A 21,240-nucleotide genomic window follows, 5' to 3' on the forward strand; every position below is an offset into this window, starting at 1 on the left:
TTTGTTTGTTTTTTTGAGGAAGATTAGCCCTGAGCTAACTACTGCCAATCCTCCTCTTTTTGCTGAGGAAGACTGGCCCTGAGCTAACATCTGTGCCCGTCTTCCTCTATTTTATACGTGGGACGCCTACCACAGCATGGCTTGCCAAGCAGTGCCATGTCCGCACCTGGGATCTGAACCAGCAAACCCTGGGCCCCCGAAAAGCAGAACATGAGAACTCAACCACTGCACCACCAGGCCGGCCCCCTAAGTACAGTTTTTAAAGCTGGCTTCATAAAGCTGGGGGAACACAGGACTGGGTTGGGGTGCAGACCCTCCCATGGGGAAGACGGAGCCCTTGCTCCAGACAGTCCATCACCAGACAACCTCAGCTTCAGGGCTCATCCTCCAGACAATTCTGCCTGTCTCTTTCCACACTTTCTTATGTTTTAAAAGTAGCTCTCTGTAGAAAACTATAAAATTATGCAAAAATATAAAGAAGAAAATAATAACTGTCTGCTTATTTAAAAATAGAAAAAAATCCTAACGCTTCTTTCTTACTTATGATAATGACATAATTGGCAATAGCCAAAATGTTGCTATGTCCTTAGAGTAAAAGAAAGTTGGGAACAACTTGCAGATCTTACGTTTACTATTTACATGAGGCATCACTGGGCTATGTGCAGTAACACACACAGGCTTTTTTCACACAGGTTATAGTCTGATGCTGCTTGGATTCTCTTTCCTCTTCCAGTGGGTGACTCGAGGATGGAGGCTGCTTCCATATTATAACCATGCCATTGGGAACATGTGGCTTCCAGAGTTGCTTGCAGCAGAAGAGAGGGCGGGAGGATAACATGGATTGGTTTTAAGGCCAGGGCCAGTCACTTTCACCCATATTCCATTGGCTAGAACTCAGTCACATGATCCCAACCAAACTGCAAGGGAGTCTGGGAAATGGGAGCATCCCGTGTGTCCAGGAAGAGGAAACAGTAGCATGAAGGCATGAAGACATTGTCTGGGAACAGAAGGAAATTTGTTAGTAAAGTATGATATATCTTTACAATGGAATATCATTCAGCCATTGAAAATCAGAGTTCAAAGAGTGTTTAATGATAGGGTTGGCCCAGTGGTGCAGCGATTAAGTTCCCACATTGTGCTTTGGTGGCCCGGGGTTCACCAGTTTGGATCCTGGGTGCAGACCTACGTACTGCTTGTCAAGCCATGCTGTGGCAACTGTCCCACACATGAAGTAGAGGAAGATGGGCACGGATATTAGCTCAGGGCCAGTCTTCCTCAGCAAAAAGAGGAGAATTGGCAGCAGTTAGCTCAGGGCTAATCTTCCTCAAAGAAAAAAAAAGAATATTTAATGACAGGAAATGCTGGTTATGAAGTGAAAAAGCAGGATTCAGAATCTTGCAATTCTAATTTTGGAAAAACATGATATTTATTCACATATACACATATTAAACACATGTTATAATTGTACACATATGTGTGCTTATAAATATAGATCAGAAGGAAATATATAATTTGTTATTTGTGGTTCTCTCTAAATGGTAGGATTATAAGTCAATTTTTATCCTTTTGAAGAAATTGCTAATTTTCTTCAGTGATCACATATTTCTTTGAGAAGAAATGTGTATAATCTAAAACCAGGGTTTATTTTAAGTGAAAAAGACATCCTCAGATCATCTGAAACCAGAGCTGACATTTAAAAGTCCTTTATACATTGCTAGAGGCTGTGAATTTGAAGTTAGGCTATTAAAGTTTTTTTTTTTTTTTAAATCAAGTCAGCAGAACGCAGCTCTCTGCTTTCGTGCTTATTTTCCCTCATAATATAGATGCCAGCCAAATTCCCTGTTGTACACATTAATTGTGGTCCGAATCATGTATTAGATTTATTCCTTTGGGAAGGGGAAGCAGGTCTGAAACATATCTTTGTCAATTGCAAGTGTATGTTTTGCTCAACAGAGCAAATAATCAAACCAGGCCTACCACTTTAAGAGATTTCAATCTAAGCAGACAGGGCTAACATGTCAATAGGCTTGGTCACAAAACCATGTGAAGGGAGTAATCACACAGTGCTCACAGACAGCCACGGTGTGTTTGGAAGAGAGTGAGGGCTGGGCTAAGGTGGTTGGATGTTTTGATAGGAAAGAGCTAATGGAAACCCTGTTTCCTTTTACAGGGAGACTTTGTGGGTTAAAAAATAGATACATTTTAAAATATCCATATAGGCAAAGAATATTGACGTGATAGGAACAGACAAAATACAGATGCTCATTGAAAACAAGAAAATTTGCTCAATACGTATTTTTAATGCATTGCGTTAGAAAAATTTACATGATCCTGCCCAAGGTTAATGAGGGCGTGGATCAACAGTTAATTCTCAAATGCTGCTGGTTGGAGTATAAATTAGACTTTATACTACCAACATTTTCAATGTATGTTTACTTGGATAGAGAAATTGGGTGTCTAAGATGCCCCTTCCGCCTCACTCAGCAGAGATAACGTGGGTGGATGAGCAAGGGCTCCGCTGTCCTTCTGTCCACTTTCCTAACCTAAACTGTGCCTTCTCAATCCCTCAGCGGCCTGGGAAGGTCCAAAGTGGCTCACCAAACCTGTCAGCTCACAGCATGACAAGCCGCAGAGAGGGACCCGAAAGAGCCCTCCAGTGGCCGCTTTTTAAAGAACAGGCTCCTGAACAAATCTGCTTCAAGTCTTATCACCAAGGCACCAACAGACAACTCTGACATCCCAGGGCGTGGACACCTGGCCAGCCACCCCCACCCCAGGCTCTGATACTGGCCGGGAATAGCCCTCTGACTCAGCTTTGCCTAAAATGAGGTCTGGGTGTTCCCCAGGTGGCGCAACCCTAATCCCTTCCCACCAGTGTGCCAATGCAGACAGCCAAGGAACCCGGCAAAATGCCCAAAGATGTTGTCTGGTGTGGCCTCCCATAGCTCACGAGGACACAGCGGTAAAGCAATTCCCTGGAGCAACTTAGGTTTCCAATTGCTTCCTTGGAAACATGCAAATTAACTTTTAAAATGACCTGAATTATATAAGATTGAGCAAGTAGGGGTAAGGTTACACAGGTAGAAAAGAATAGGGGGCCCAAAAGAGGAACGTTTATACTTGCAGAGTGCTTATTGTGGCCAGGTATCAGGGCTGCCACATGCGCTGGAGTGTTGTGCCAGGCCACCCACAACTCTAAGGCACCTCTGTGCACATTAGCAAAAAGTAGGTGCCGGGCTTGGCAGAGAGACAGAGCCTTTGAGTGCAGCCACAAAGGCCATCCTCTCAGGCGTATGTCCCTGCATGCTGAGACACAGAACTTGGCCAGAGAAGTGGACTTGAGTTTAGTTCTCTGTTACCCTGCCCTGTTGGCTGGGCACCTTGGTGGCACAGATATATCAGCTGTCTTGAGCTTTTGCAATGTGGAAGGCACCCGGCCAAGGGGAAGAGTGAGAGCTGAAATCTAGTCCTTGCTTGGCTGGCCAGGTCCTGAACCCCATGTAAGTCTGGAAGGGTCACCTTTGTGTAGCAAGCACAAAAGTGCCTTATGTGCTAGTATCTCTGGGTCCATGTTGTGTCATCCCCTAATGACTCTGTAAGGTAGGCAGAGGTGGATTTACTGTGAAGCTAATGACACAGACTTTTCCAAGATCTGGGGAGGGACCCAAGCACTGGTTCACATGGTCCTATTTTGTCCTAAAATTTGCGAAAGTAGGATAATTTAACTGTAGTCATTGAAAACTATTGTCACTTTTGATTGTAATATATATAATATTATATATTATATATATTATGTATAATATAACATTATATATATTTTATATATAATATATATAATAGTCTTTGATTTTTGAAAACTATAGCAACCTTTGCAGGCAGGTACAATTATTATGCACATTTATAACTGAGACGCAGAGAGGTTAAGTAGCATTCTCTTAAGTGGTAGAGGCTGGATTTGTTGCAAGCTAACTGACTGCAGTGCCAGAAGATCATGAAGAATATGTGTGTTGTTTCTGAGGGGACAAAGCTTCCAGGAGAATCCTAACAGGTGCTGTTCATTCTTGCCCTAAATTCTCCAAGTGTCATAATAGGTGAGAAACATCTTTAGATGTTATCCCAGCCAGAGGAGACTGATAAGAGGAAAGAACGAATTGTGGAGGTCAGACCAGAGAGATGCAGTGGTCATTTTGCAGCCAGTAGATGTTGTATGGCGGCTGGACCATACAGCCATTGTGATCAAGGAGAGTGGTATGTCTTGTGGCCGTTGTATTATTTAAGGTACTGTCTAAAACAAAACGCTATGGTTTACCTGAAAGCTACATTTATCTCCTTCTCATGTGACAGTCTGGAGTTGCGTGGTTTGGGTAGAGAGTGTTACTGAACACCAACACGGGTTCGTTTATCCACCGCGTAAGAGGGGCCGGAAGAAAACTGGCACGCGAGGCTTGTGGCAAGGAAAGGGGTTGTATTTGGGGTGACATCAGCTGGGAGGTGAGAGTAAGCACTCAGATTTATCTCCCCAAAGGAAGGACGGGAGACAAGGGGCTTTAAAGTTTGTGAAGAATGTGACTATGTGCAGGAAGAGAGGTGGCCAGATAAGAGAATCTACAGATGAGCGTCCTTGCTTGTCTGCTTCCATGATGAATGGTGAATTCTGGCACTTGGAAACCAAGGAATTGGGGTCTGGGAAACTTCAGTTTCTTGATATTCTCTGGACATCAGTTTTCCTGCAATAAACTTCAAGAACTCGCAACTCACCAACACTTCAGCGTGAGGCCACCTGGGCTTTTAACAATTGTAACTTCTATTTGTTATGCCACTGGAGGTCAGTGCTCTAATCTAACACTGATTTCATGCATATATGAAGCTCAGGGATACAAAGGTTAAAGAAACCTACATCTACATATGAATGTAACTAAAGAAGCAGGGCAAGGGGATGGGTGCTTTTGGTTTTGACCCTATATATGCTGGGTTTAATGGGCGGGTATCGATAGGGCAGCTCTGACATGCTAAATCCATGGCTTCTAAGAGAGCTCCAGCCATCATCTTTCTCCACCTAGACAGAAGGGGTGGTGAGAGTCCCTTGGTTCAGATGTAGCCACATGGTCATGTCTAGCTGCTTGAGAAGCTGAGAAATTAGTCTCTATTTAGGCTCAGGTAAAACTTGGAGGTTCTTTTACTAAAAAGAAGCAAAGAGGGATTTTGGAAGATTAATGACAGTACCTACCAACACCATGAAGCCAAGACTAGTTTGACTTAGAAAGCTGTAAGGCCTGAGATCTGTGAGGAATGCAAGAACTAATATAAATCGTAGGATAAAGAAGGTGAGACAGACCTTGCCAGGAGGTAACGAGATATAGTCTTCATGGTGTTAAAAAACAATTTGACCAAGTAAACTGGAAGATCTAATTGGCTTTGTTAGGCGATTCATGAATCGGGTAGCATCTCATCTAGCAAGCTAAGAGATACTCCAAGGAGTTATACAGGATAAAAACTTTTTATAGGAAGATGAGATGGGGCAAGGAGGCTATTAGCAAAAGAAAAGAAAGGATTATTTTTAGGCCAGGCCGTCTTCTTTTTGGGGAGAAGGAAATGGCAAGGGTTTTATCATATACATTGCTGCTTCTTCCCCTAGGGATGGAGAGGGCCCCCGTGGCAGATTACCTCATTGGTACTGGCTAGAAAATTCCAGACTGGTTGATTAAGATTACATTTCAAGGAGAAGTTGAAACTGCAATTAGGTTATGTATTAAATCTAGGTTTGGTGTTGTGGGCTTTAGCACAAGTGACGCCATCTTGGGCTTGTGGTTTTCTCTTTAACAGTGGGGCAAGGAGAAAAGTGGAGCACAAACATAGCAACGGCAGCACTTCAGGGAACTTTCCACAACTGTGGGCGATGATAACCTGACAACAGGAAAATGCAAAAGGAATCTGAGAGTCACTTCTCTTGACTCACAGGAAGACTTGGGAGACCCAAGAGAAGACCCCTTGCTTCAGGGAACAAGGAAAGGACAATTAAAAAAATGACAAAGAAAAGAGAGATTGAGATCATTTTTAGTCATTATTTTTAGTCAATCCACAGCAGACTAAGTTTACCGACCCCTGAGTGAGGTATGATTCACTCTTACACAAGAACACGTGGATGATAACCACATCCTTCCCCTCCCCTTCTCAACTAAAGTTCTGGAAAGAGGACTATTTTAGGACTCGTCTCTATCTTCTTACCTTATCACCCTTCCAATGAAGCAGTCCCTGTTCTGGTCTCCAGAAACATTGTTATTGCCCAATTCAGTAGATTCTTTACATTTTTACATAGTATTCCTCTGTATCATTTAACTTAAGTGATTTATGACACCAGGTTCTCCTGATTCTCTCCAGTTTCATTTTCTTCTTCTCTTCCCTAAACTGCTTCTCCTTGCACTGATGTGTTAGAAGTACCAAGTACCATTGCAACTTCTTCCTAGGTTTCAAAGACTGGAAAGCTAAGAAGCTACGTATCCTAAACTCTCTTGCAGTTAGGGTTCCAGACATGTTTTAGATTCTGCCAATCAGATGGAGACTCCCATGGAGGCCTGTGGAGAGACAGATGGGATGCAAGGAAACTTGGAGAAGGATCTGATCAAGTTATTAATTGGATTCTTAAGAAATTTCATAACCCTAAAGCAGGTTGAGTCACTGCTTTACATAGCCTCCCTAGAAAATGCAGCTGTTCTGATGTTTCAGTTTCCTCGTGTATGTAGATGATTTCTATGTCAGTCAGCTACTGTTGTAATAGTGCTGCATAACAATCCACCACAAAGTTCAGTGGCTTGTAACAACAACATTTGTTTTTGGTCTTGTTTTTGTTATGGTGAGGAAGATTGGCCCTGAGCTAACATCTGTGCCAATCTTCTTCTATTTTGTATGTGGGACACTGCCACAGCATGGCTTGATGAGTGATAGGCAGGTCCATGCCTGGGATCTGAACCCACAAATGCCAGGTCGCTGAAGCTGAGTGTGCGACCTTAACCACTGTGCCACCAGGCTGGCCAAGCAGCATTTGTATTTTTTTTGTTCACAGGTCTCTGTGTCATTTGAGGTAGCCCCGCTTCAGCCTGGACTTGGCTTCAGGCTTCAGTTGGGTTCAGGTCTGCAATGTGTCTTCACCTTCTCCTTGATCAAGTTACTCAGGGCATGTTCTTCCCATGGCAGATCACAGAAGCCTAAGAGAGAAGCCGATCACACAAGCACATTTAGAGCTGCTCTTGCCACATCCGCTCACTTTTCTTTGGCCAAAATTAGACACCTGGTCTGGCCCAAATTCAGTGGGGTAGGAAAGTGTACTTGTCTTCCGGGGGAAGGTGGGGGAGGATTAATATTTTCTATAAATTAATCAAATCTATTCCAACTTGAGCTTAGAATATTTCTTTTGGGCTCCAGATGCTGCTTCTGGAGCATCTTCTTTGTGCTGATGCTGCTTCCAAGGTTGCATGCAGAGATGAGCATGGCCTGCCTATTGTTTAATAACTGCCAGTTCGTGAAATAAAGTAGGAAAGATTAAAGAGATTGGGCTTGCTTCTGCAGAGAAAGAACATTCTGGGCACCTGTGTGTGTGTATGACTAAAGATTCCTTTAAATATCAATGGAAATTCAACATTTAAAGCCTTTGGTGATCTAGCCTCTATCTAATTTTTCAGTTTTCTCTCTCACAGTTTCCCCTCTAGAACTTCTACTGTACTCAAACTGCAACAAACAAAAACAAACCCCATTAGAAAAAAGGAAAGAAAGGTCTTGCGTGAATAGTGATACATTGTTGGGGAGACACATTCAGTCTCTTTTGCCATTTAAGAAGATATAAAGTCAACAAACAGCCTGAAATAACTTTTATTATATTACTAAGTATTCAAGTTAATCACCCAAGTTAAATGTTAAAGTATCAGTATTTTGATGAATTTTTCATCTGGAAATGCATCTGATTTCAAGCAATTTTTTTCCAAAGAGGACATAAATAAGGAAAGTCAGAGGCCTCCCACCAGTCTTTAACCAAGCCTTCCGCTAACATATATAATTGCTTTAGACAAAAACATGAAACTTTTGGAATAGGCTCTTTTTGGATAATCTATTTTAAAAAATAGACGTATTCTTTCTTACGCAATTGGCTTCTCCCAAATCAGTCTTACCACTTAAGCTGAGGCAGGAAAACATCTGACTCAGAGGTGAGAGCAACCCATGCCTGTGAAAACAGCCTGGTGGAGGAGCCACGTCCAGGATTTACTGTGGGCTGAGAGTAAAGGTATGGAGGTTGAAGACCCCTTGGTGTGCCCAAGTATGGTTTCTTTATCTTTTCAAGGGACTTATTGTGCCACCCATCAGAGGGATAAATTTATTTCAATCCTCTAGAGACTATGACCATCAAAACCACCACAACTCCTTAGCTTCTTATCTAAGAGATCTAACCTTATTCTTTTAAAAACTGTGTTACGGAAAATTCCAAATACATACAAAAGCAAAGAAAATGGTATAAGGAACCCCACGTAGTCATCACCCAGCTTAAACAATGATCTGCTCCCTTCTAATCTTACACCGTTTCTGTGTCTATCCACTTTCCTCCATTCCATTGGACGATTTTGGAGCCAATCTGAAACATCCAGTTATTTCAACTGTAAATATTTCAGTGTGCACTGCTAAAAGATGAGGATTCCTTAAAAGAATCCAATGTCATTGTCAGGATCAATATTATAGATTAACTAAGCATAATGTATAAATTGCTATTAAAAAGAAAATTTAGTTGTCTTGGTAAGACACAGTTTACGACTGTTTCAAATAAGCACAAGACATCGTCTCCTATGGGTATCAAAACATGTAAACCACAAAGGCGTTAACCTATGAAACTTGGCATCAAACATATCACTTCAGCTCTCACTTTAATTGGAACAGTTTGATTCTATTTATTTCAAATAAATTCACAACAAGAGGTTTCCACATTCTGCTCAGCTGCCAGTTTGTTAAATTTTTTCTGTGACTGCTCTTGAATGATTTTCTGGTGAATGAGCCTTCTTTCCAAAATTATATCTTCACCAATATCTTACTTAGAATGTCTTTTGAGCTTTACGTTTTCCTGCAAATCACCTTTCTTTTCTACTTGTACATTAAGAGACATTTTCACGGTGGTTTCACTGTGAAAGCAGCCATCAAACTTTGTCGCTGTAGCATGCCATCATTGCCTCTCCAACAAGTTTCAAATGTTTAAATTCCAAGACATTTAATACTGTTATCATCAGCATTTCCTGAGAGGCTAACTGAAAATAAGGTGTTGGTGGTGTGTATGTGAGCTTGTCATTGGAGAGCATCAGGGTATAAATAGCACTTCCATTTGAGCTCTAAGCATTGGTGGATTGCCCACTAGTTTAAAAAAATCATAATCACTGCAAATTTCCTCTACCATATGATATTTCTTTCTAGTCTTTTTAAAAAATATTATTTGACCTTTATTGCAATAGCCTCTCAGAAATTAGGAAGAAGTTGACACATGCCTTTATAATGAAGAAATACGTCTTCTTAGCACTGCTCTCTGAATCTCTCTTTGCTTTGTCTGTCCACTCTAACACGATGCCTTTTGCTGTATTTAATTCCTTGTCTTGGTCTATTTGAGCTGCTATAACAGAATATCATAGGTTAGGTGGCTTATAAACAATAGAAACTTATGTCTTGCAGTTCTGGAGTCTGGAAGTCCAAAATCAAGGTGCTGGCAGATTCAGTGTCTCGGTAAGGGCCTGCTGCTTGATTCATACATGGCCACCTTACTGTAACTTCACATGACAAAACGGACAAAGTTAGCTCTCTGGGGCTTCTTTTATAAGGACACTAATCTCATTCATGAGGGCTCCGCTCTCTTCACCTAATTAATCACCTCCCAAAGGCCCCACCTCCAAGTATCATGACCTTGGTATTAGGTTTCAACATATGAATTTTGGGGGAGATGCAAACATTCAGTCTATAGCATTGCTATTCCCTCAAAGCCCACTAACATAGGTTCCTGGACCCAGTTCCAACATGTTTGTGTGTAGAGGTTTCTTCATACCAACAAGCAATTCTTGGACACTGGCAGGGTGTCCTAGAATTTAACGCAATTCAACTCAGTTCTCACACTATCTACCTGGAGATAGCATCAGATTCCACAGGTAAAGGGCTCAGTCCCACGAGACAGCGCTCCACTTCAGATGCTACTCACAAACCCAGGTTGTTACCTGTACTTCTGACTGACTGGCTATAAATCGGAGGTTCCCGTGACCCCCTCCTTGGGTTCTACGAATTTGCTAGAGCAGCTCAGAGAATTCAGGAAACCTGATTTCTCTCTAGATTACTGGTTTATTACAAAGGATCTTAAAGGATAGGAATCAACAGCCAGATGAAGAGATGCACAGTGTGAGGTCCCGAACAAAGGAGTTTCTGTCCTCATGGAGCTTGGGACCCAGAGCTTGGTGGCATGTGGAAGCTTTCTTGTTCCCCAACCTGGAAGCTCTTGGAACCCCATCCTTTTGGGTTTTTATGGAGGCTTCATTACATAGAAATGATTGATTAAATCGTTGGCCAGTGATTCATTCAACCTCCAGCCCTTCCCGCCTCCCCAGAAACTTCCAACCCTCTATTCGTGGTTGGTACCTCTGTCAACCGCCCCCCAGCCTTAGGTGTTTTCCAAAAGTCACCTTCATTAACATAAGCCAAGTTGTGGTGGAAAGGGGCTTGTTATGAATATTAAGACACTCATTTCACCTTTATGGCTTTAAAGCATTTTTAGGAATTGAGGAGAAGAGACCAAATATAAGAAAAGATGCTTCCGTTACTCTTATTGCTCAGGAAATTCCGAGGCATTTGGGAGCTGTGAACTGGGAATTGTGGATGAAGACCAAATATATATGAGAAACATATTTTGGTTATCTGAATGACTAAATATATATATATATATATATATATATATATATATTTCTTATAAGTTACAATAGTGCACCTCCAAATTGCTTTAAAAAATTTAAAATTTAATACTTGATATGCACTTGTGCTGTAATGTTAATGGGTGATGATGGCTTAAGAGGTTGTCTTGGAAACACTTTCATCCCCATAGATCACCCTTGGGGACACTACGCCCTGATGTGAATACTAAGAATGATAAGAATGCCGTGTTTTTAAGACTGAGAACAGATGGAGGATGCTGAGCTCTTGCCTTTTATGGGAATGGAGGTGTTGAGTGTTAGTGAAGTAGGGTTTCACACAGTCCCTCAAATTGCTTTAGATTAAAACCTTCTAAAAGGGCAGCCCTGGTTTGCTTATTTTCTCTGTTCAGCAAAATATATACTATGCATTGTGTTTCTACTGACAGATGTGTTTCAGATTTGGTTTCTGCTTCCCAAGGGATAAATCTAAGGCATTCTTTTGACCATAGTCAATGTACAAACTAGGATCTCTGATAAATGTTTGTGCTATGAGCAAATATTTATGCTATAATGAAAAAATGTAAATATATGTGCATGTACAAAGGTCCTAGGAATTTAAAGGGTGCTAGAAATACTAGAGTGTGCCAAGGTCAGCTGTCATTGTGCCATATTCACAATTTTTCCCCATATGTGTGTTATTATTTCTGAATGTTTTATTTTTATTATTTATTTATGTACTTTATTTTGTTTTATTTATTTATTTGTTCTTGCTGGGAAAGATTTGCGCTGAGCTAACATCTGTTGCCAATCTTCGTCTCTCTCTGTTTTTTTTGCCCCGTTTTTCCTTTTTTTTCCCTCCCCAAAGTCCCAGTACACAGTTGCATATTCTAGCTGTAAGTCCTTCCAGTTCTTCTATGTGAGCTACCACCACAGCATGGCTACTGACAGATGAGTGGTGTGGTTGCAAACCCAGGAACCGAACCCAGGCTGCCAAAGCAGAGTGTGCCAAACTTTAACCACTTTAATTTGGCTCGGAGTATTTTTTAAATAGTCAAAAAGCTTAGATACTTTAGCCTTGTCCTAAGCAGTAATATCTATGAAACCACTGGTTTGGTGTACTAATCATATTTTTATACACATTGTGTAAACACATAACCATTAAAATAGAAAAAAGTACATTTTTTCTTTCTCTTCCTCTTTCCTTTCTGGACAATTCAGTTCTAAAACCATTAGATGGGTCATAGCAAGATAGAGTCCATCCATAATTGGGGGTTGCAGGGGAAACCTGGGGGCCCAGGGTGGGATGTCAGAGTCCAAGCAGGGTGAGGAAGGTGTCCGCATGTGGGGACTAGAGCGGGAAAGCCAGAGCCAGAGTGGGGTAAGGAGGGCTTGTCAGGGAAGATGGTGTGATCTGGGGTGTGAGAGCTCCAGTAGGGTGAGGAAAGTGTTCTTGCTGTAGTTGGCTTGGAACGGAGAGTCAGAACCCAAGCAGAGTGAGTTGAGAGTCTGTTCTAAGGGATAACCTTGGTCTGGCATGGAGAGTCGGCATCTGATCAGAGTAAGGGAGGTATTCCTGTGTGTGTGTGTGTGTGTGTGTGAGGTGTCTGTGTGTGTGTTGGGGGAGGCAGCTTTGTCCTATGTGAGGAGTCAGAGCCTAAGCAGTGTGAGGAGGGCATTTGCATGAGGGGATGGGGTGGAGAGGAGAAAAGCATGGGTATCAGAGCCCCAGCAGAGTCAGTAGAACGTGCACACCAGGGAAGGGGTGGTGGTGGAAATAGGAGATTGTTTATATACCCCGCTCTGTCAGTAGTAACTCATAATCTTATTTATGGTCAGGGAGGAGACAGGGCATCATACTTTCTCTAGCTACTTCCTGCTAAATCAGGACATCATAGGGGGACCCTAGCATGGAAAAGAGTCACTTTCCTTTTGAATTAGAAGGAGGTTTAGATAGAAGAGAGCAAAGGTTTCTTTTAAAGACATATTTTAGCTCTCCAAGGGGTTCCACCACCCACTTCCCCCTTGGCGCAAGTAGGGTAATCTCCTATGATTTGGGGGCTGCCTTGATCCGGGAGTGATGTATCCAGGGTTTCACGCCTGTAAGTTTTACGGATGAGTGAGTGGTGAGAAGAATCTGAAAGTTGGCCCGTCCATTTGGGTGACAGTTGGTTTTCAGGTCCCTGGTCTTTCCAGGTTTTCAGCAAAATGTGATCATCAGGTCGGAAGGCATGTAGAAGGACGTCAGGTGGATATGCAGACCTATGAGAAGCAACCTCATGGACAGAAGTTAACACAGAGCTTAATGGTTTAACATAATTAGCAATCATGGCATTCCTTGAAACGTCCAGAGAGTCAGTCCAGGGGGAAGATGCCTGAAAGGGTCTCTCACATAGAATTTTGAAAGGACTCAATTTAAATCCTCTTCGGGGAGCTACTCCAACCCATAGTGGAGCACGGGACAGTGCCTTATCCCAAGTTAGCTGTGTTTCCTGACAGATTTTGGCAATGGTCTTCTTCAAGGTGTGATTCATTTTCCCCATCTTTCCAGTTGATTGAGGTCTCCAAGCTGAGTGTAGTGTCCATCAGATATCTAAGCTTTTGGACCCTTGTTGGGTTATTTGGGAGACAAAAGCCAGTCTGTTATCACCCTGCAACGTATTAGGCAGACCAAACCTAGGGATGATTTCTTGGTGAAGGTGTCCACAAACACTAACAAAACCCCAAAATTCCCAGCTCCCTGGGGTGTCTGGGTAAGTCTATTTGCCAGTCTTCTGTAGGCCAATTTTCTTTATGCTGCTGGGTGCCCATATGCAGGGGACCAGAAGCGGTCTTGGGGTTGTTCTTTGCACAGATTATGTAATTTTTAGTCACCTGTTGTATGGTCTTTTGTAGGTGGGGCCCTATGATGTACTTCTGGACCCGTTAGAGTCTCCCTCTGGTGGCCAGGGCAATGCATTATAGCTACCTGAGCAGGCTGATTCAGAGCACCAGTTTTAAGATTTTAGGGCCATGCGTGATTTCCTTTTTTCCTGCTATTAAGCGTCCCCTTTCTTTCAGATGGCCTCATGAGCCTGAACTATGGCAAAGGCATAATGGAATCTGTGTATCTATTTACTCTTTTCTCTCGAGCTAGATGTAGAGCCCAAGTGAGGGCGATGCGTTCCACCTTTTGAGCTGATGTCCCTGCAGGTAGGGCTTTAGCCTCTAACGGTCTCTTGTGAAGTTATGACCGCGAACCCCATGCATCTCTTAGCTTGATCCATGAAGCTGTTGCCATCTGTGAAGAGTTCCAAGTTCAGTTCTTCCAGGGGACAGTCCGACAAGTCAAGTTGGCTAAAATACATTGTCACCATAACTTGTTAGTCATGTTCTAAGGCCTCTGATGTCTTATTAGGGAGTAAGGTGGCTGGGTTTAGGGAGGATGATACTCATAGCCATACATTTGGATTTTCCAAAAGGACAGCCTGGTATTTGCCCATCCTTCCTGAAGTGAACCATTATCCTCCTTTTTCTTCTAATAATGTGAGTACTTGATGTGGCACATAGACTGTGGTGGGTTGGCCCATGGTGAATTTTTCAGCTTTCTGCAGGATGTTGTAGGTAGCAGCTGTTGCCCTGAGGCAGGGGGGCCAGCCCTTGAAAGTCTGATCCAGTTTCTTGGAAAAATAAGCCATTGGCCAGGGCGTCATGCCCAGTTTTGAGTTAAATCCACCAAGCTTATTCCCTGACTTTCATGTACATTTAGGCTGAGGGCCTTGTCCAAGTTAGGAAGCCCCAAGGCTGGGCCTGAAATTAACTTTGTCTTAATGGTATCAAAGGCCACCTGGCATTCCTTTGTCCATTCTAGTGGCTCCTGGTCTAGCCCTTTTAGAGCCTCTTAGGGGGATTTTACTGAGACCCCATAGTTAGGGATCCATCTTTGACAGAAACCAGCCATGCCCAAGAATCCTTCTAGCTTTTGCTGGGTGGTGGGACGACTCAGACATGCTCCAGCCCTTTTTGGGTCTGACAGCAGTTCCCTCTGGCCTTTTGATAATGTAAGCCCTAAGTCTGTAGCTTTTTGTTTGCAGATCTATGATTTCTTTTGTGAGAACTTGCACCCACATTCAGCCAATGATTTAAGGTCTTTATTGTCTTGGCCAGGCACTGCTCATAAGTAGGGCTCGCTATCAGCAAGTCATCCACATACTGTGACAACAATCTTCTTGTAATTGTAAGTGGCTAATGTCTTTAGCTAGGGCCTCCCCAAATAGAGCAGGGGAGTTTTTAAGGCCCTGGGGGAGCACTGGCTGACAACATTGTTGAGTGGCCTGGGTTTCTGGGTCACGCCATTCAAAGGTAAAGAGTTGTTGTGATTCTTCCATGAGCAGTATGCAGAAGGATACATCGTTTAAGTCCAAAACAGAAAACCAGTCATATTCGCCTGAAATATTGGTTAGCAAGGTGTAAACGCTGAGTACCACAGGGTGTAGGTCCTGAACCACCTCATTTATGGCACGAAGGTCCTGGACAAACCGACATTTCCCTGAATTGGTTTTATTTTGGTTTTATTTTTATTTTTTTGAGCAGGAGAATAAGAGTATTATATGACGACTGGCAATGTCTGATTAATCCTTCCGCCAGGAATTTCTGAAGAACTGGCTGAATGCCCTTCTGAACCTCCTGTTTGAGCAGATATTGTTTCAGGTTACATGTACTGCCTGGACATTCTTTGTTTTCCAGGGCTTCCCATCTGCCCACACATCCGGTCTTACCTCCTTGAGTATCTCCGGTGGCAGTGGGTCCGGGTCTGGCAATGGTGTTTGAGCACCTAGCAAGGGCCATCTGGAACCATAAAGATGATTGTTCTGGTGGTACTTGCACCTCTGGCTGGCCTGGAGCAAAAGTCACTTGAGCATTCAGTTTACACAGAAGGTTTCTTCCCAGGAGGAGAACAGGGCATTCAGGCATATAATTTTTTTTCAATTTAAATGATCCATGGTAGAGAAAGGAGAGAGCATGCAAATGAAGTTGGCCAGTTGCCCTTGTCCATTTATGCCTATGGGATATCATCACAGTGGAAATGGCCCCACTCCGGGAAGGGCCCCGTGACCAAATTGTGTTCCTTACTGGATTTGAGAAGGAGAGAGTTCTCTTACACCTTGCAATCTCTCCAGCATTTTCCCTTGGGCAAGCAGTGGGCCTGAAAAAGGGGGAGGAGTAGTGGAGGACTCCTTGGTGTGTTGTCCCCTCTTCCTTGATCTAGATATAGCAGCATAAAGGCTTGAACATAGGAGATTTTATCCTCCTTTCCTTCCTTCTTGCAGAACCATTTTAGCTGCAAGATGGTACCATGATTGAGCAACCCGTTTAGGGGCCACTTTTCTCCTGAGCCCAGTGTATACTGGGGCCAGGCTACCTTACAGTAAAAGACCCTTTTCTTTGTCATGGGCTCATAACTGAAATCAGCCAATTGGCCAGCATGCACCCTAGCGGGCTTTTTTGGGGGCGGGGGACACGGACAAAGAGGCCCTCATTGAGAAAAGCCAGTACTCAGCCAAATGCCACTCCGCCCAAGCACACAGTTCTCACACCAGTGCTAAACAAGCCATAGAGGCAAGAGGGAATGGCTTAAGGCGGGGTAAAGACCTAATTTCCCAACGCCCGTGTAGGAGGTCAGGTGCCTGGCAGAAAGTTTTTTTAGAGCTACTATTTTGCAGGAAATCCAAGTCGGGCTTACATTAAGCCCAAACCTAACTTCCACACAATGACAGCAAAGAAGATGCCGGACAAGACAGACAAAGAGGGGAAAAGACAGTCAGGCCGTGCTCTCATGGCTTCTTCCCAAGGGTTAACACAAATAGCAATGCCCGCATTGAGGCGTACAAGCCTGGCTTGACAGAAAAGGTCGCAAACTTCACGTCCCCACAGAGTATGTAACAAGCACTGGAAGGATGCTGTGGGATTCTGACACAGAGAAAAACTGGCACTCAGACTAGTGGTGTGACACCCACACTCAGGAGAACAGAACGTACAGGCATGCATACAACAGAAAAACCAGAGACTAGTCTTCCAGATAATATACTGGACAGTCTGTACTTTCCTTTATTCCTAAAGAACGGCACCTAAACCCGCCTGACCAAGCCTCCCAGACATGGAAAAAGGAATCTAGCACCCAGGAGTGCACTCCAGATGATTCACCTAGCTGCAGAAGCAAGCTCATCAGCTTACGATCCAATTCGGTCCTTCATTTCCGCATCACTGAAGCGTTAGAGGCAGTTGGAGAGCGAGGAAGCCACAAGGGGAATTCCCTGGGTAGAAGAAAAGAAAAAAAGCCACCTAGCAGCTGCAGAGAAAAGTCCCAAAATAGCTTCCTCCAAGTCAACTACCCATGGGCAGAGGCCAGGGTCCCATCTAGGTTGCCAGAAATTGCTACTGAGCAATGGGCTAGCTCTGCTCCCCACCATCTGAGCCAATTAATCACAACGAGTTAGAGGTGGAGAAAAGAAGTTTTAATTCAATTAGCTGGCATAATCGGAAAGATGGCAGACTAATGTCTCAAAAAAACCATCTTCAAAAATTACAGAATCTTGAGGCATTTATATAGGGAAAATGGGCAGTGAGGAGGGGGTTTCCTTCAGGCATGATGGACTCCAGGGTCTTTCACTGTTCTTTTCTTCTATCAGCTGTCATAGATACCTTGTAGGTGTGTTTCCTGCCTGTGGTCAACGTGTTCCTGGGGAGAAACTCGTAGAACAAAGTTTTAATTTATCAAGCGATAGATGAGTACACACAGCAGCAGAGACCATAAATCAGGAGAGCATATGGATTTTTTAGAGTACATGTGGTCACACAGTGGAGGGTCTGAGGTCATTTAGCATAGTAAGATGGCCTCACTTATGCTCACTTACAGTCTGAGCCTATGTGGGTGTAGTTTGACTGGCATTTTGGTATCATTGAAGTGCTTTCCCAAAGGAATGGATTCCCACGTTTTCCTAGAAGGTGATGAGAGTCCATACTGGCAGTCTCAGCTGCTGTACAAAGCCAGGCAGCAGCCACTTCAGAAGTGGCTCTCAGAGAGTGAGCTGGCCAGAGAACCCCATTAGACTCTCATGCTTGGCACCTGTCCTCTTTGTGCATTTCTCTGGCAGTCTGAGAGGTGGGCACAGAGATATCCCATATATCCCCTGCCCTCACACGTGCGGAGCCTCCCCGATTATCAACATCCCCCACCAAAGTGCTGCATTTGTTACAACTGATGCACCTACGTTGGCACATCATCATCACCCAAAGACATAGTTTACCTTAGGGTTCTCTCTTGGTGGGGTGCATTCTATTGGTTTGGACAAATGTGGGATAACATGTATCCATCACTTTGGTATCACACAAAGTATTTTCACTCTCCTAAAAGTCCTTCGTGCTCCACCTGTTCATCTCCTCCAACCCCCAACCCTGGAAACCACAGATCTTTTTACTGCCCCAGAGACATTTTGAACCCCAAAAGGGAGAACTAGGGCCCAATCAAGGGTTGACACTTGGATAGGACACTGGAGACATTTTTATTGTATACTGCTTTATACGAAAACAATATGCAAAACAAAGTCATTTGTATGTTTTATGTGAAAAATCTAGAAATATATTCTCTTTAATACTCTTCGTAAGCGTCCATATTTTTTACATGATTTTCCTATTACAGCTATGTTTATTTCTTCATTTTGGAGGGCAAATTCACTATTTTTTCATTCTTTTGGGCCTCAAATATCCCAATAGCTAACAATTACTGAGTGCTTACCATGTGTCAGACATTATGTTAAGCACTTTACATGCAATAACACTCAGAAAATCTCGTAAGATTTGGACCCACTGCCATCCCATTCTGTGGCTGCATATTGCAACATCCCTTGATATTAAGTTTCTTGATTCAATCAATTCTTATTCATGCTACTTGAAATGCAGCAATACCACAAAATACCATGTTTCAGTTAGATGATGACAAAGATCCAAAAGTTTAATAACATTTTATATTGGGATGCGGGCAGTTTAATATATTTTGGTTAAGAGCGTAAATTGGTGAGACCCCAGAGAAGGCAACTGGACAATATGTTCATGCTCATTTCCCCGTTGATTATACTTTAGGGAGTTTATCATCCTTGCACAGATGCCAATCATGTGGATGTTCAGTAGTATTCACTGTGGCATTATTTGTAATTGCAAAAGACCAGGAAAAAACACGTTTATAAGTAGTGGACTGGTTAAATAAATTATTGTACAGCCACAAAAATGGAATACTATCCATCAGGAAAAAAAAAGAGGAAACCATGGCCTACTATGAAAATATCTCCAAGATCTGAAGAGAATAAAGCAAGGCATAAAATGCTGTGTGTAACAGGTTACTGTTTGTGTATAAAAGGAGAAAAAGTAATATATAAACTGAGCTGGTTATTCTCTATTTGCTCCTGTGGATCCTTTCCTCACCATTCTCTACCAACTATCTGTAAGCCAATGAGTCCTGGGTATGACTTGTGCTGGTTAATTTTAGGTGTCCTCTTGGCTAGGTGGAACACCAGTCTAGATGCGGCTGTGCAGGTATTTTTCCAATGTGATGAAACATTTACATCAGTAGACTTTGAGTAAAGAAGGAGACTTTCCATAATGTGAGCGAGTTCGGCCTTATCCAATCAGTTAAAGGCATTAAAAGCAAAGCCTGAGGTCCCCCAAGAAGAAGGAACTTTCCTCCAGACTGCAACACAGAAATTCTGCCTGAGTTCCCAGCCTCAGGCTCAAGACTGAACAGCAACTTTCACCTGCATCGCCAGCTGCTGGCTTGCCCAACAGATTCTGAACTTGCCAGCCCCACAGTCGTGTGAGTCAGTCCCTTAAAATCTCTCTGTCTCTGTCTCTCTCTCTATATGTATATAAAACCAAGTGCAAATTTAAAATAAGGTGTTACATATATGTGTGTGTGTACATATATATATTTATAGGGAGAGAAAGAGAGAGAGATCTCCTATTGGGGTCCTATTTCTCTGGAGAACCCTAACTAATGTGTTAAGGGGTTTCCTCATCCTCTGGCTTCAAATTGGATTCAGCAAACCATGCTTATATGTACAAACACAAATGAAATCCAGCGTCTATACAGAAACTGATATATAATAATGTACACCTGAAATTTATACAATGTTATAAGCCAATATGACTTCAATAAAATAGTGAAATAAAAATTAATTAATTAATTAAATGCAGCAATATCTGACACAACTATTTTTCTGTGTATTTTCTCTAATATAAAACTTTTACTTTGGCCTTTCTTTAGCCTTTCGTGGTTTTTATAGGATTACCAAGACCTCTGTATTTCTCGAGGGAATTTAAGATTCTTCATTTATATCTATAATAATGAGGTATAGGCTTTTTTGAGGAATGAAAATATTTGAAACTAGACATTTAAACGTAAACCATTAAGTTGACTTTAAGGAATAATTAGTTTATCACATCACCTAAATTGATACCTAGCTATGGCATGTGAATAAATTTCTAATCCTGAGAACATTTTTAACTTGTGAATTGAAGTCTCTATTTGAGACTCTTTCTACATGGATACCCAAGCAGATAGAGAAATGATACAAAGGAGAAGAGATTTTACCGAAGATATCTGCTTAAAGAAATAGGAGGCGGTAGATCTATGGCCTTCCCAAATCAACTAAGTACAAAAGAAAAATAAGCTATTTTTCAGACAAGTAAGGTCTCAAAAAATTTATCTCCCATGCACTATTTCTAAGGAAACTACTGAAGGGTGTGCTCTACCAACACACGGAAGTAAACCAATGAAGAGTAAGACAAAAGATCCAATGCAAGAATGACGTAAAGCAAATTTCCAAAATGAAGGGAAAAGGAGATTCCAAGACAGCATTCCAAGACAGCATTCAGGAGACAGTCCTAGAAGTCAATACATCCAGCTAATTGTGGACCAGAAGGCTCTGGAAGAGATATCTTCAAGAAAATGAAATTGATGGAGGACTTAATTTATTTGAATATATCAAGAGGAGATTTATAGGGGGAGTGTTTGGAAATAAATTAGTAATAAATACATGGAAACCGAAGCAAATGGAAAAATGACATATGTTAACTTTATATTAACCGATCACGTAATGACATTGCTGAGTTTTATTTACCATTTATGTATTGTCATAATAATATAACTACTGAGTATTGATTCTAACTTTACTAGGACCATGGGTGGGTGGGAAGTGTACTCTGTGTGTTTGTGTGTGTGTACATGTACATGTGTGTGTGAAAGAGAGCAATCTCCTCAGTCTCCATAGGGGAAGGTTGATGGATATTGTCTAAAACAGAA

At 42.4% G+C, this 21,240-nt stretch overlaps 1 long non-coding RNA gene across 5 annotated transcripts in view; it reads left to right on the forward strand.

The window, feature by feature from the left end:
• LOC111769784 (uncharacterized) overlaps positions 1-21,240 on the forward strand; it is a 216,300-nt gene that overhangs the window by 8,445 nt on the left and 186,615 nt on the right. The window lies entirely within an intron of this gene.

The sequence above is a fragment of the Equus caballus genome, chromosome 21, assembly GCF_041296265.1.
Source record: "Equus caballus isolate H_3958 breed thoroughbred chromosome 21, TB-T2T, whole genome shotgun sequence".
NCBI lineage: Eukaryota > Metazoa > Chordata > Mammalia > Perissodactyla > Equidae > Equus > Equus caballus.